The sequence below is a fragment of the Leopardus geoffroyi genome, chromosome D4, assembly GCF_018350155.1.
Source record: "Leopardus geoffroyi isolate Oge1 chromosome D4, O.geoffroyi_Oge1_pat1.0, whole genome shotgun sequence".
Taxonomy (NCBI): Eukaryota; Metazoa; Chordata; class Mammalia; order Carnivora; family Felidae; genus Leopardus; species Leopardus geoffroyi.
In genome coordinates, this window is record NC_059342.1 from 50208360 (window position 1) to 50223618 (window position 15259).

The 15259-nt window shown below is 39.5% G+C and overlaps 1 long non-coding RNA gene across 1 annotated transcript in view; it reads right to left on the bottom strand.

Moving 5' to 3' along the window:
* Positions 1–501: 501 nt before the first annotated feature.
* Positions 502–15259, bottom strand: part of LOC123593818 — a 28472-nt gene continuing 13714 nt past the window's right edge. Inside the window, exons 4-9 of the long non-coding RNA XR_006710554.1 lie at positions 8744–8842; positions 8074–8168; positions 3756–3816; positions 2660–2768; positions 929–1394; positions 502–865 (exon numbers count right to left, since the gene is read on the bottom strand). This is a non-coding gene — a long non-coding RNA (uncharacterized LOC123593818). The remainder of the gene's footprint in view (positions 866–928; positions 1395–2659; positions 2769–3755; positions 3817–8073; positions 8169–8743; positions 8843–15259) is intronic.

Consider the following 15259-nt stretch of genomic DNA (forward strand, 5'->3'; position numbering starts at 1 on the left):
ATTCAGGGCTAGATCTCAACAACCATGAGATCGTGGCCTGAGCCGAAATCAAGAGTCTGTCGCTTAACGGAATGAGACATCCAGGCGCCCCTGTTTTCTTCTTTTATTTTGAAAAGACTCCCCACACCATACCTGGTGAATTCCCAAGGGAAACTGAAGTAGCATGTACTGAAACATTTCAGTGTTTCAAGAGTTTCTATCAGCAAGTTCTGCTAGAAAAGTAAAGCAACCACTAGAGTAAAAGTCAATAAATTAGGCTAGAGCAAATAAAATAGTCACAAATAAAGGTAAAAGAAATTCAGGAAAAAAAATAGCAAGTTTGACAGGCAATACTAAAAGATTATCCCCATTAGTAGGAAAAAGTCTCAGACCCTGCAGACAATTCTGCAATGGGATGAAAAGACAATTCTCCAAAGAAGGACTATAAATGGCAAATAAATATAAAGCTGTTCAATTTCACTGCAAAGCCAAAGAGCTGTGACTTAAAACCACAAGGCAATGTCATTTTTTAAAAGTCAGGTTTATTGACGTATAATTTATGTACAGTAAAATTCACCCTTTTCAAGTGTATAGTTCAGTGAGTCTTGACAAATACATATAGTCATGAAAGCACCAGCAAAATTGAGATACAGAACATTTCCATTACCCCCAAGAAATTCCCTCCGATCTCTCTCCTGTCACTCCTTCTCACACCCAAACCCTGATCCAACATGTTTCCCCCAATAGCTTTTCCTTCTCCAGGATATCACATAAATAGAACCATACAGTAAGCAGACTGTTGAATCGGGCTCAACGTCTTTTTCAGTCTACCACATTAGTAAAGATGTAAAAGGTAGTAATAATGTTGCTGAGTGCTCCGACCCAGCTAAAATAATAATAATGTTAGTAAAGATGTAAAAGGTAGTAATAATGTTGCTGGGGCTCCGACCCAGTGTGTGTATTAACTACTGTGACCTCTCTTGGGTTCACACTGGCAATATGTACCAAGATCCTAAAAATATCAATACACTTTGATCACCAGTTCCATTTCTTTCTTACTTGCGTAAAGCTGCTTCCAGTGTTAAGACACCCCCAGACAAATGTCCAGATTCGTTTTACAACTTGATTCTATAGAAGAGACAATTCCATCCCATGCATCAGGAATTGCTCTTTTGTTGGCCTTTCTCCACATAGAGTAGGGTCTTCACAGAAACTCACCAGAAAGCACAATAGCTTCTAGGTCAATGGAAACGTTACAGAAAACTTTGGAGGCAGAAAAACAAAGATTTTTGCCAACAAAGAGGAGTTGGCTCATTATCTTCCCTTCTTTATTTTTATCTTGTCCTTTGCACCATCCACCAGGAGCTCTTAAAGTGCACACGCAGCATATAAATTCTAGCCTTCCCAGGGATCTTCTGAAAGAGGAAAATAAGGGAAGAAAATTTTCTTTTAGATAAAACTGCCCTTGTTTTGCTTCAGAAACATCAGTCATTAGCCGAGCAGTGTCACTTGGCTGTATCGTTGTCCTGAGCAGCAGAAAGTGACCACACAAGTTCAGTGAAGACAGATACCAGACATCCCCTCTTATTATCAACCATCCGAAAGAGATGAAGAGAAACTCATGTCAAGAAAAGGGGAGGCACAATGCACACCTTTATTCAGGTAGGAATTAAGTCCATGTGATTGTTTTCGGCAGGAAATGAAACAGCTCTCTCCTTTTCTTTTCTTTATTTTAATTTTTTTTAAACATTTATTTTTGAGAGAGACAGAGACAGAGTGCGAGCTGGGGAGGAGCAGAGAGGGGGGAGACACAGAGTCCAAAGCAGGCTCCAGGCTCTGAGCTGTCAGCACAGGGCCTGACGTAGGACTCGAACTCACGAACCATGAGATCATGATGTGAGCCAAAGACAGCCGCTTAACCAACTGAGCCACCCAGGCACCTTCTCCTTTTCAATATGCATGTTCAACATACATAACCTTCAGGATTTCTGAACTTTCCTTCAAAAATCCCAGTTATTCCAGCAAGTATGTCCAAACACACAGCTTCTGCTACCACTTTGGCCCCACTTTTAGGGAAACACTGTTGTCTAATTTAGAACCTAGCTCCCTCTCATCTTCACATTTTTCTCACAAGCACAGTTCACAGGAGGTTTACTTATAAACAAGTATGGAAAATCAAATAGACTGACACAGCCAGTGACATCCCTCCAAGTGGCCGAGCTCAGCAAAGCTCTGACCCGTCATCTATAGTCATCTCTTCCTCCTAATGGGAGCACAGGAGGTAGAAAATGTAATACACACTGGGAAACACTAGTCACAAGAGAGGATGTGAAGTATCTGTTCTTAAAGATGTGAAGCCTATAAACGAGGACCATCCATCTTGGATTGCTTTGATGCTTTGCTGTTTTAACCATGGGGCTGATTTTGACAGTTTGCTCACTCCTATGATTGTACAAAAGGTAATTTGGGTTACTCTGAGGAAGTTTTTCTAAACAACCAACTAGACAATGTGTCACATTAATGTGATGGGATTATTCAATCCTAGAAACGGTTGCCCATGTACAATAGGAAGCCTATGAGGTGAAAAACATCGCATCCATTCGTGACTCTCTTTTCCCTAAGGCCCCACTGGACCTTCTGGATGAATATGTCCCAATTCACTTCAACTCAGCCAACCTACCTTGGCCCGGAGCAGAACCCATAAATCCACCTATAATTTATTAAAGACTTTCATGGCACTCCATTCAACCAGTTCACACAGAATGCTCTGTTAAAAAATGGTCCCGTCACTAGAAATGAGAAAATACAAGTCAGGGCCACAATAGGTTTAGAGTGACCACATTTAAATGTTTATGGACTAGAATTCCAAGTATGTCTTGTCTTGATGCTGACAGGACAAGCCTTTCTGCATTTAGCTACAACTGATGGAGCGTATGTCCATGAACATTTCCCAAAGGCAGGCTGAACAGAATTTCATCCACAACTCTCCCTTCATTCAAAGAGCCCTTAACTTCTAGAGTAAAATTAAAAGCAAAAAACACTCAGATTTTCTGTATAATTACAGTACCACCTTTTTTTTTTTTTTTTTTTTTTTTTTTAAATCTTGAGTCCCTTTAGAAAGAAATGTTTCATGAGTACACCATTTGGAAACAACCCTCCCGTTCTATGTGTAGTATATTTTTACCCAGGGCCAGCAAAAGAGGAAATGACACACAGATCTCTTTAAGGGGAGTAGGAAGGAGGGAAAAACTGAGAACACACAATTTTACCACACAAAAAAATTCTCATCCAGTACCTCTGGATAACTGGGAAGAGTGTCTAACAAGATGGGGAAAAAGTTTGAGCCTTCACTGAACTTGGTATCTTCTAACCTTCTCAGGGCTGCCAAAGACAGAATGAGGGGGAGCAGAGTCAACGCACTATATACTAGGCGTTGTGCTGGATGTTATCAGTTCCATCGTGGCCACGTGCAAAGGGCTCACAGCTTTGTAGAAAGCAGACTTGGCTACCCTTTGGTAACTAGAGAACGCAACAGGACCTAAGGTAAGAGACTCTCAGGATTGGGGAACCAAGTGTGAGAGATCAGGTAGCCAACAGCACAGCTGGCATTGGTGGCTAATTTAGAGCAATCACAGATATTCAGAAGAATTTCCAGTGGCTACAGAAGTTCAAAGGGATGAAATGGAAGCTCAAATTCAAGGAGAGCTTTCAAGGCAGACCATATATGGTCATTAAGGTCTTCTCCCAAGACACCCCCTTAATATACTATTCCTTACCTTGACAGTATTACTGTGGTCCCTTGTAGGACAAAGCCAGAAATTAAAATTTGTCAGCCTCCTGGGGAAGAATCCATATCTCACATTAAACAAGCTAAAGAAAATAATGTGTCAAATTGTAATACCACTTTATTTTTTCACAATGAGAAATTAGTACCAAAGGGAATGTATAAAGTCCATCTAATCATTGTTTTCTGACCCTGTACACAGATTTTTATGGATAATCTATTAAAGTGTACCTAAAAACAAGTAAAACCCAGCTCAAATTTGGTTAAACAAAAAGAGAATTTATTAACTCAAGAGCTCAAAAGGTCTGTGGTAGGGAGTGTTTCAGGTAAGGCCTGATCCAGCAGTTTAAGGCTGTCACCAAGGATTAAGTTTCTTTCCATATATTCACTCTATTTTCCATAATATTGAGACCCTCCTAGGATTACTTCTTCTCATGGTTACAAAGTGGCTGCTTACAGCAATAAGATGTATGCACATTTTTTTTTTAATTCAACTTCAGTAAAATAAGGATGGCTTCTTTCTGTCTAACTATCAAAGTTCTTAAACTTCACTTTGATTGGGCCAACCTAGGTAGGTACCTGTCCATTAATTAATTACTATAGCCAGAGGATTGGTTTAGGCCTAGGTCAGTGTCCATAGCCAAGTCAATGGCTGTGACAAAGAGTATGGGCCTATTAAAATAACATTGTTATTTAAAATAGCATTGTTCACAGAGCTAGAACAAACAAATCTAAAATTTGTATGGAACCAGAAAAGACCCAGAACAGCCAAAGCAATCTTGAAAAAGAAAACCAAAGCTGGAGACATCACAATCCCAGACTTCAAGGCATATTACAAAGCTGTAATCATCAAGACAGTATGGTATTGGCACAAGAACAGACACTCAGATCAATGGAACACAACAGAGAACCCAGAAATGGACCCACAAATGTATGGCCAACTAATCTTTGACAAAGCAGGAAAGAATATCCAATGGAATAAAGACAGTCTCTTCAGCAAGTGATGCTGGGTAAACTGGACAGCAACACGCAGAAAAATGAAGCTGGACCACTTTCTTACACCATACACAAAAAGAAACTCAAAATGGATGAAAGACCTAAATGTAAGACAGGAAGCCATCAAAATCCTATAGGAGAAAGCAGGCAAAAACCTTTTTGACCTCGGCCACAGCAACTGCTTACTCAACATGTCCCTGGAGGCAAGAGAAACAAAAGCAAAAATGAACTACTGGGACCTCATCAAAATAAAAACTTCTGCACAGTGAAGGAAACAATTGGCAAAACCGAAAGGCAATTGACAGAATGGTAGAAAATATTTTCAAATGACATACCAGATAAAGGGTTAGTATCTAAAATCCATAAAGAACTTATCAAACTCAACACCCCCAAAAATGGTAATCCAGTGAAGAAACGGGCAGAAGACATGAATAGACACTTATCCAAAGAAGACATCCAGATGGCCAACCGACACATGAAAAAATGTTCAACATCACTCATTATCAGGCAAATACAAATCAAAACCGCAATGAGATACCACCTTACACCTGTCAGAATGGCTAAAATTAACAACCCAGGCAATGACAGATGTTGGCGAGGATGCAGAGAAAGAGGAACACTTTTGTCATGCTGGTGGGAATGCAAACTGGTGCAGCCAGTCCGGAAAACAGTGTGGAGGTTCCTCAAAAAATTAAAAATTGAACTACCCTATGACCAAGCAATTACACTACTAGGTATTTACCCAAGAGATACTGGTGTTCTGTTTCGAAGGAACACATGCACCCCAATGTTGATAGCAGTGCTATGGACAATAGCCAAAGTATGGAAAGAGCCCAAATGTCCATCAACAGATGAATGGATAAAGAATATGTGGTATATGTATACAATGGAGCATTACTCAGCAATCAAAAAGAACGAAATCTTGCCATTCGCAACTACGTGGATGGAACTGGAGGGTATTATGCTATGTGAAATTAGTCAGAGAAAGACAAATACCATATGACTTCACTCATATGAGGAATTTAAGATACTAAACAGATGAACATAAAGGAAGGGAAGCAAAAATAATACAAAAACAGGGAGGGGGGCAAAACATAAGAGACTCTTAAATATAGAGAACAAACAGACGGTTACTGGAGGGGTTATGGGAGGAGGGATGGGCTAAATATGTAAGGAGCATTAAGGAATCTACTCTTGAAATCATATGCTAACTAACTTGGATGTAAATTAAACAATTAATTAATTGAATGTTTAAAAAAGAGTATGGGTTCCTGAGAATTGGTTTATGGTTCACCTCTGGAGTTAAGGGAGGTCAATACTCCCCAAACTGTGACACAATGCTGTACAGTGTAAATGGGATGGGATGGATGCTGGGAGAGGAGGCAACTAATTGGATCTACTCTGAGAAACCATAACATGATCAGAGGATTGCTTTGTGAACATGGAATTGGAATGAAGAAAACCAGATACACAAGTGCTTAATGGTATCAAGGTAGATAACACGATTTACCCAACTTTCTACATGGATTTCCTTGCCAAGCATTCTAGAAAATCTCCTACCTTCTGAGTCTATCAATGTACCTTAAGAATGAATGGAACAAAGAGACAAATACTGTATGACTCCAGTGACATGAGGTACCTAGAGTAAGCACAATCACAGAGACAGAAAGAACAGTGGCTGTCAGGGGCGGATAAAAGGGAATGGGGAGCTATTCTTTAATGGGTATAGAGTTTCAGTTTGCAAGATGAAAATAATTCTGGAGACAGATGGTGGTGATGGTTGCACAACAGTATGAATGTATCTAATACCACTGAACCACACACTCAAAAATGGGAAAGATGTAAACTTGATGTTGCCTGTATTTTACACAATTTTTTTAAAAAAAGGAATAAATGGATCTACCAGATGAGTTATGAGTATATCTCGCAGGCCTTGGGGTTGAATCTAAGCATCTCCACTCTAAAGTGTTATAAGCTTGTTTTTCAGTCAAATTATAAAAAAAAAAAAAAAAAAAAGTATAAAGTATTTTTCTGTTGCAAAAGAGACAGGGTCAAACACCACAATGACACACAATGATGAAAGTATCAACATTTGGGCTCAAGGAACATGTTGGAGGCAGTCCCCTAGACTCCAGCCATCCCAAGAGTTAAGCTAGGTGTGTCCTACTTAAACCGGCACAGCTGGAGACCATTTAAGTCGTGTTCTAGGATAAAGACCTCCCCAGTGCTCTTCCACGCCATACCACAAGAGCCCTGCCAGTGTGAAAAACCCTGTACACTCAGAGGCCATCTTCTGCGAAGTTCACATTACGTGCATTGGTGCCAACCAGTACAATCTCTGGCTCTCTCTGCAGGGCCAGCTCGTTACCAGACTACCTGAGAGAAAGTGGCTGGAGGTGTCCACCAGAGAAACTGGCTTGTCTCCCCTCATAATTTTACATCCAAGCGCTTGGAGGAAGCTCCCTGTAGTCCCCAAGTACAGACTGAAAACACTGATTGCATTTCAGAAACAAAATAACAGGACAGAGGAAAACAGATCATTGGTAGCTAAAGCAGCACCTCCAGGGGCCTGGAAAAAGAGCTGGTGGCGTCAGAGCGGGTGAAGGATGAAGGAAGTGTACAGAGTGTGAGTGCCTGATAAGGTTTGTAAGCCAAGCAACCTGAGCGTGAGTAACGGTGCTCTGCAGAGCTCTTTATTACATTTACTTTGATTTCTTTACACCACGCGATTCCTGCATATCTGATCATCGAACTCTAGAGCATCCATGCACGTACTCCGCTGATGTGGCCCAACGGCAACCACAGATACTCCCTGCAAAGAATATTTCTAACTGAAGGATACATTTACAATTAAAGAATAACTATTTCTTAAGACTTAGTGATTCCTATAGAATTAAAAACCATCCTCTCTAATGGTGGATTAGCATTTCCCAAAGAAAGGAGCAAGTCTACAGAGAAATGTGAGACGTAAGCTAGTGATGAGCTTGTGGTTTAGGTAGGTTTCGTAGTGAGTGAGAAGCTTAACACACCTATTCTTAGTGGGGTTATATATTATTATTTGTGACATGGTAATAGTGTTTTGGGCATCTGCTAAGTGCAGGACACTGTGGCAAACTCTGTATACACATGGGCTGCTCTAACCCTTAAAACACTGTAAGGTCAGTATCATTCCCAGTCTACAGACAAAGAAATCAAACTCGAAGTATTTAGTAACTTGTTTGGGATCACATAGTTAAGAAACAGTAGATCTATGGTTCAAACTAAGATCTGTCTGAATTCATCCTCCCCAAAACAAAACAAAACAAAACTCATACTCGTAATGATCATGGTTAAACAGACCTCTGCCTTCGTTGGACCAAAGAAGCTTTGGTGGGCATCCCCATACTTTGAGTACTTCCCTCAGAGGCACCTAGACGAAGCTGGATGTTAGAAAAACAAAATCTATCCTTTAAGCAAAACAGACACCAAAACTTTAAGTTCCATAAAGTTCACTATGAGTGGTGGTAGCCTGTCTCATCAGGAGAGGAAATGGAAATTGTACTCCTGAGTAATAAGTGAGTTTCCCTGTTTTCAATCTTGCATGTGAAGCCTACTTCAAAGGACTACTGCTGGCATAGCATCAAGATTAAGCAGGGGTTAGCAGACCCAGGTTCAAATTCAAATTCTATCACTGGATAGCTTGGTCAAGTCACTTAATTCCTGGAGCCTCAGTTTTCTCATCTATAAAATGGGCAGCAGAATAATGTAAAATTATTAGCTTCCTTTGAATGTTAGCTATTTGAATAAGCTTGCCACTGTGCTTTTAATTTTCATTTCTCTAATGACTGATGATGTTAAATATCTTTTCATGTGTTTGTTTGCCACTGTATATCTTCCTTAGCAAATTATGTATTGAAATCTTTTACTCATTTTTAAAAATTGGGTTATTGGTCTTCTTAGTATTAAGTTTTGAGAGTTTTCTAAAAATAAGTTCTGGATACATACCAAGTGGAGGTGAGGATATGGAACTGCTGGAACTCTCCTACATTGCTGGTGGGAATGTAACACATGTAACAACCACTTTGGAAAACTGCTTGGCAGGTTCTGAAAAAATTAAATATACACTTAGAATATGACCCAGCCATTCTAGTCCTAGGTTTTTACCCAAGAAAAGTGAAAACACATACCTAAGCAAAGACTTGTGCCTGAATTTTCATAGCAAGTTTATTGGTAAGAGCTCCAAACCAGAAGCAACATAAATGCCCATGAAGAAGTGAATGGATAAACAAACTGTGGTATATCCATACAATGGAATATTACATGCCTTGAAAAAGAATGAAGCACTGATGCAAGCTACAACATAGATGAATCTCAAAATAATTATACCAAGTGAAAAAAAACAGACAAGAAGGAGCACATATTATATGATCCCATTTATACACAATTCTGGAAAATGCAAATTAATCTATAGCGACAGAAGCAGATCAGTGATTGGCTGGGAACAGGTAGAGGAGCACAGAGAGGTAGGAGAGGGGGAATACAGAGGAGCACAAAGAAACTTTCAAGGATGATGGATATATTCATTATTTTCATCACAGTTATAGTTTTCCTGATAAATAGATATAATATATAACATAAATATAATTGTATATAATTTTGTGTATATATGAAAATACATCCATTTGTACATTCTAGATAGGTATAGTTTATTATATGACAATTACACCTCATTAAAGCCTTAAAAATTTACTAGCTCCTAATATTCCCCTTGCCTTGGGAATTGCCCCTGATACAGACAAGGGTCCTCTAGCAATCATGGACCCTACCTTCCTGGCCAGAGCTCATTCATCTGACACTACAGGTCACTAAAAATGAGAAATATGGATGTCAGTGTTCTAGAGAAGTCCATAATTGTCCTTTTCTGAGGGCCCTGGAGTTGCCTGGCTCTGGCTCATCCAAAGACTGGTTATTTTAACTCTTAGATGTCAGGACCCGGGTGTCCTATCAATAAATTCCTTTCATGGGAGCTAGCTGGAGTTGGTTTCTGTTTTCTGCAACCCTGGGGAAGAAAAGAAATTGACACTTAACTCATCGCATTGATATTTCTTATGCTCTCTATCACAAATAGCCACAGTGCTATTGTTTTTATTTTAATTTTTAAAAAAATTTTAATGTTTTATTATTTATGTTTGAGAATGAGAGAAACAGAGCACGAGTGGGGGAGGGGCAGAGAGAGAGGGAAACACAGAATCTGAAGCAGGATCCAGGCTCTAAGCTGTCAGCGCATGGCCCGGTGCAGGGCTCAAACTCACAGACCGCGAGACCATGACCTGAGTTGAAGTCGGACATTTAACGGACGAGCCACCCAGGTGCCCCAACCACAATGCTATTTTAAAAGTAGGGTGTTCAACTGGCTCCATGAGTCATTCATTCATCTCTTCATTTAACAAGCTTTTATTTGATGGCATACTATGTGCCCAGTGCACTGCACCAAACATTGTCACATCTTGTTCAAATTATATAACAGCCTGTATAACGATCTCATCTTTACAGTTGAGAAGCTCAGGTTCAGAAGGGCTCAGTTACTTGCTTAAAGCTGAGAATCCCTAGTAGGCATTAGATCCTACCTGCTAGGATTTGAGCCCAGGCTGTCTAACTTCAGAGGCCATCCTTTTCATTACCTGTGCTCTGTTCCCTGGTTGTAGTAAGCCCTGACATCAACAATGTGCTCCAGTGTCTAGTCACCATGGCTAGTGCCTGTAGGAGCCAGGGGTCCCAATATGCTTCCCTGATACTCTCGTGGCCAATAACAGTGTCAGCTGATGGCCGCTCCTGGCCTCGTCCCCCTGCAAGCTGTAGTGTCCTGGGAACGGATGAATTATCTATTCCAGAAGGCAGGGACAGTCAGGGGATCCTTTTTCCCTGGTGTTGCGTTCTGTTACCAAGTAATGAAACTGACTCCTCAGCAACAAATAAGCAGCAAAATCCTGAAAATAGAAATGGTCCTCCAGAACTACAGGGGATGTCCAATGCACGGCACCTTTGGCCAAAAATCAAAAGATAATGGGGCTAGGATATTCTTCCTGAGAGCCCATGGGAACTTTGCACACTTACGAAAAGCTCAGGTTTGAAGCTGCATTTTTACACCGTTGCCGGAAACACCCCTAATAATTTTGGGCACACGGGTTCAAGTTAAAGCCAGAGACCTCATGATACTTTGTTTTCCTCAGGGAAGGCAGTCTACCAGAGTAAGAGAAGATTTTCATTTTCAATTTTAGAGATTTCAGTGTCGTTTAAATGTGTTGCTCTTGAATTTAAAAATACAGTAAAAGATGTCTCAATAAAAAAAATAATAAAAGGGGAAAATCCATGGATATTCACATTATATATTCTTCCTTGTCATCACCCTGCAGAAATATGAAAACTGCCCAGAGCTCATGTGCACTGCAAATCATCACAGAGACATTTGTAAGAGCAAAAATGGACACGAGCATTCAATAACCTGGTAATGTGAACATAGCTTCTGTTATCATATCAATATGATAAAAAATTATATACACGTTAAACATATTTTCAAACAGTAACTAATAACATAGAGCAATATTTATGATTTGTTAAATGATAAAACTAGAGTACCAAAACAGGTATGTAGTTTGATCCTGATGTGTGTGGTTATGTGCACGCTGTCAGCAAGAAATTACCAAAATATTAACAGCAGTGATATCTGAGTATGGGTAAAATGCTTTCCTTCTTACTTTTATATAGTATCATTATTAAAACACATATATGCTAAATGTAATGTTGTACTGTCAACAGATTGGACCCTGAAACAGAAAAAGCATATTAATGGCAAAACTTATGAAATTGGAATAAAATCTGTAGTTTAGTTAATAGTAAATGTACCAGTGGTAATATCTTAGGTCGATAGTTGTACCATAATTATGTAAGATGTTAACATCACAGAAAGCTGAGTGTATCTTTGTACAATCATTGCAACTCTATTATAAATATAAAATTATTTTTTGAAATACAAAGCTTTTCAAAATACATATATTGCCAGACAAGAGGAACAACAGTGACAGACAAGCCATTCTTTTTGGGCAGGACTGCATAATTTAGTGAGTATCAAATGTTTTCTTTTCCAGGTGTATCTTATTCTTGCATCTGGACTGTAGCACTGCCCAGTGATACCCCGGGCATCTCCGTATCCCCAAGAGAGCTCTTAAACCAGTGCTGGGCTAAGGATGTGCAAACAAGATCAACGGGCTCATTGATGAGCATACTTGTTCTGAGAAAAAAGTCACTAAAAGGGACACACACAAAAAAGACAGCGTTATGCTGCTTTTCTCATTTTTGCAAGTGCTTATAGCTCATTTCCAAGTGTATTTTAGATGAATAGAAAACATTAACAAACTAATTAGTTCGAACCATATGAAATTGCATTTTTAACTAAAGATGTCCCTTATCTCCATTCATATGGTTCAACTTAAATAATAAGTATTTTACATTAGTCACTGAGGGAGGGCATCAGGGGTAATACCTTATAAGTAACACTATATACTTTTATGCAATTTTTATTTCCATGAGCTCCTCTCCTAATAGGGCTGGCTATCTTATGATCTCAACTCATGTGCTTTCTTCTTCCCCAAAAGTTACGAGTGATAAAATTCTCCCCAGTAGCTTGGGATTAATTTCTAAAACGCCAACACATGTCATGCCACACTGATGTGCCCTGATTGGCTGTGAGATATGTAGCAAGTGGCTCATTACTATTTTTTTTAAAAACTCCAAATCTATAATTGGTTTACCTTTTGCTTTTTAATATAAATTAGAACAGATTTGCGATCATCCTTCTAACAGCCTTACACTCACATTCACCCACTCGCTTGCATCCCCAAACAGTTGCTCAAGTCAGGGAGAAGGAAGTGCAGGGAGAGGCAGGGTCCTGGGAGCCACGTTCACTGGCTGTCTGGGTTCTCGTGGCACACAGCCACAGAGCACCAGCCCGTGTGTGCCTGCAGACAAAAGGAGGCTGGCAACCACTGACACAAAGGCTTAGCAACTGCCGCGTGTTCCAAAGTCAGAACACAAGAGTCCATTTGTGTCACCACAAATAAGAAGTTTATGTGGCACGTATACGCAACCTGACATCGGTAAGGATATCTCTTGTGCTATGGCCACATTCATTGAAAGTGATGCTCTTCAAACTTGTTTTTGTTTTTTTGTTTTTTTTTTTTAATGTTTCATTTATTTTTGAAAGAGAGAGAGAGAGAGCACAAGCGGGGGAGGGGCATAGAGAGGGAGACACAAAATCTGAAGCAGGCTCCAGACTCTGAGCTGTCAGCACGCAGCCTGACGTGGAGCTCGAACCTGCAAACCCCAAGATCATGACCTGAGCCGAAGTTGGATGCTTAACTGACTGAGTCACCCAGGCGCCTCTAAACTTGTTTTTTTGTTGTTTTTTTTAATTAGGGAATGCTTTTCCTTCAAGCACAATCTTACAATTTATTCATTTATACAAAAATTCGTCCTGAGTACCTATGGTATGCCAGAAGAGCTACACTACAGGAATTAATAAAACAGATGCTGTCTCCATGCACAAGAAATTAGTTGTGGAGACAAACAATCAGTCAGGCAAAGACTACATAAAGAATTATAAAGTCCAAAGTGTCATGAAATAGATGAACAGGACATCAGGCAAGGGGGGAGTCTAATCAGATGAGGAGATCATGGAGCATTTCTCTGAGGCTGTTAAGTTTAAGCTGACACCTAAAAGATGAGGAGAGGCCAGCCAGGCAAGGAACAGGGAGACGGAGCATGAGGCAGACAACAGTTTTGTGGTTGGCAAACGAAAATGTGGACTGACGCCGATTTGCAGAACTGTGCAATTTCTCCCTGGCAATGATCAGCAGTCCAGGTGAACAACACAGAGGGCCTATTTTGGAATGACACAGAATTGGAAATTGGCAGTGGGTGTCACTGAGGGTCTAGGAGGTGGGGAGATGAAAGTACTTTGAGAAATATGAAAATGTTAACATCCTGCAAGAGATCAGAGAGACCCAATATTTACCAACGCAGACACTTTTTTGTTTTTTTCTCAGAACTCTGCCATTCTTGCAGAGATCTGAATGCCTCTGACCCTTCCTAGGGACTCGGAAATGTCGAGCAGATTTCACTAAAACCTGGAGGTGGCTGGAATAGAAGTGAAAGTTCCCATCATCAGGATTATATCATTTCTTAGAAGACAGCCATCACCCATATATCAACAAATGGAGCCTAAGGCAGCCCTTTCTCCAGCACTTTTCTCTGATTCCATCCCCCAACTCAGGGAATAGTGTAAAATCTGTGCTAACTTGCCATGTCCCACATATTATCCGCCATTAACATAAATCAAGGTTTCGTGTTTGTAATTTACGTTTCAGCACTTAGAGAATACCTTGCTAGTTATTTTACACCAATAAATCAAACCAAAACTTTGTTAATAAAATATTAGAAGTGTCATAAGACCTCTGATTTATTTAAAGATGTCTAACATTCTTGATCTCCATTTATTTCAAGTTTTAAGAAGAAAAATGGTTAGCTGGATCATCCTGCTCTTATTTTAATTCTTTAATTTAGGAGATTACATCTCAGCTCCAAAACCATTTTTAATAATGAGATATGCAATTTTTAACTGCTGATGTTTTTAAAAGAATAAACATGATTAAGATTAATTCCTGCAGTCCCAGATATACTCAAATAATGGATTAGTCTGTATAGCACATTTGATTCATGTCTGATAGCCAAGCTTTTTTATTTTAGTTGCATCCATATACACAGAAGTTTACTCCTTTGTTCGCTTAGAAGCCAGAATTGCTTATGCAATAGGAGAAAATGAATATAGACTGGGCACTCCTGGGTAGGACATTCCAGTTCCCCAGATTACTAGTTGTACATATTCACAAGGAAAGAGTAGGAGACAGCAAGTTAACATGATAAAACAAAGAGCAAATGATATCCATGGATAACAGAAAGGTTCTTTTCAAAAGTAGACTGCCAGAAGATAAGAATTAAATGGATGAGAAAAAAATAAGTGAAGAGGGGAGCAGAAAACTTTTGGAGGTGATCAACAGCTTTATGGCATAGATTGTGGTGATGGTTTCACAGGCAGACACTTATCTCCAAACTCAAGTTGCGTACATTAAATATGTACAGTTTTTTTTTTACATGTCAATCATTCTACAATAAAGTGTTTTTGTAACAACAACAAAGAAGCAAGAGAATTAAATAAGTGGAAGGCACTGAAAGGAAAAGACAAAATTTGGATAAGCACACAGAAGAAGAATGGAAGGGAGATGTTCCTTTTCTAGCAAAGACTTATGTCCACACCTGATTTCAAGGCAAAAATGGATTATGCATGTTTGGTGCCAACTTATTTATATTTCCCATTGGAAAGTGTGAGGGGCAAATTTTTGTTGTTGACCTTGGAAATAGTTACCAGCATCCTTCATTTACTACTTGAATGATTTTTGTCCTCCCTGC